This window comes from Nematolebias whitei, chromosome 1, assembly GCF_014905685.2.
Source record: "Nematolebias whitei isolate Nwh7 chromosome 1, NemWhi1, whole genome shotgun sequence".
Lineage (NCBI taxonomy): Eukaryota > Metazoa > Chordata > Actinopteri > Cyprinodontiformes > Rivulidae > Nematolebias > Nematolebias whitei.
This window is the reverse complement of record NC_056498.1, coordinates 84,143,921-84,145,460: the sequence shown is the minus strand read 5'-3', so window position 1 is coordinate 84,145,460 and position 1,540 is coordinate 84,143,921.

Here is a 1,540-nt window from a genome sequence, read left to right as displayed (position 1 = left end):
TCAGCCTTTTAACATGTTCACTGATGTATGTTACTAACATGTACAGTGTTTCTGTGCAATCCTCCTAATTAAATTTGTTACTCTTAGACTTCACAGATCATAAGAGCTGGATTATATTTGAATAATTTGACCTCATTATGACTAATAAATTTCTCCTCATGCGCCATTCGTTTAGATGTAAAATATTTTCAGCAGGCCAGCTCTCCCTTACATCATCATCGATGTGATGAGAAATGTTTGTTGCTCCAGTTTCCACCTTTATTCACTTTCCTTCTTCTTCTCCGTCTCCTCGTTCACTGACTGGATTACATCAATCATTTGACAATGGGATTTTCTGGAAGTCCTTCACATTCACATGATAAGTGCACTGATAGGGAGATGTCAATCAAGTGGTGGGAAGGAACATAGCAGCTCTCTGTCCAAGTAAGGCACACAAACACAATATTGACACCCCCCCCCCCCCCCACACACACACACACACACACACATTTTCTCATTGATGATCAAAAATATCAAATAACAGAGGTTATCTTAGTGAGATTTATTAGACATAAAAATAAGCTCAGAGCAAAAAAAGAAAAAAGAAATGAGTTCTCAAAAGTGAGCACGATTTAAACAAGTTTAAATATGACATGACATGACTGATATATAATAATATAATATAATAATATAATATAATAATATAATATAATAATATAATATAGGGAGTGGGGTTGCAGATGTTAAAGAAGGTGGGCCTGTGATCAGAAGATCGCAGGTTCAACTCCGGTTACTGACAACATCAAAATGTGGGTGGAAAAGGTGAAGCACCCACACCTGCCTCCACCCTCATTTGCCCCACTCTGGGCCCTTGAGCAAGGCCCTCAACCCCCACCATCTGCTCCTCCAGATGCATTAGACAGCAGCTCTCTGCTCCACACAGAGGGCTGTGGTAGCTCAGTGGTCTGTCTGGAAGGACATCCGTGTAAAAATAATTACCAAGTCTTTGTGTGAGTGAGTTCACTGGTGACCCCTGAAGAAGGGAGCAGCCGAAAGAATAAAAATAAAAATTACTGATATAATGTGATATTTGATATGTGAACAAGAAGAAGAACCGCAACCTGTCCACTGTGGCATCTGTCTGTCTTGAAGCAGAGAAAACAACAACAACAACAACAACAACCCCCTGCAGCCATCCAGGACCAACGTTAGACGAGACCATTTCTCATGTTTAAACCTGCATTCAGGTGGACTCAAAGTGACGCTTAAAGATGAGCTTGGAAGTACATTAGTGCCTGTCACAGCCCAGGATTTGGTGAATCAACCTTATTTGGTTTTAAATGGGCATTAACTAACTACACTTGTTCATCAGTCAATCATCCATTTTACAGTTTTGTCAAACGTTGATTGACATTCAGGTCAGATGGTGTAAATTGCATTAAATGCATAACAAACAACTTTGTGACACTAAGTGTGTGTGATGGAGGGGGTAGCACTACTACACACACACACTCACACACACACGTGTATATTATATATATATATATATATATATATATAT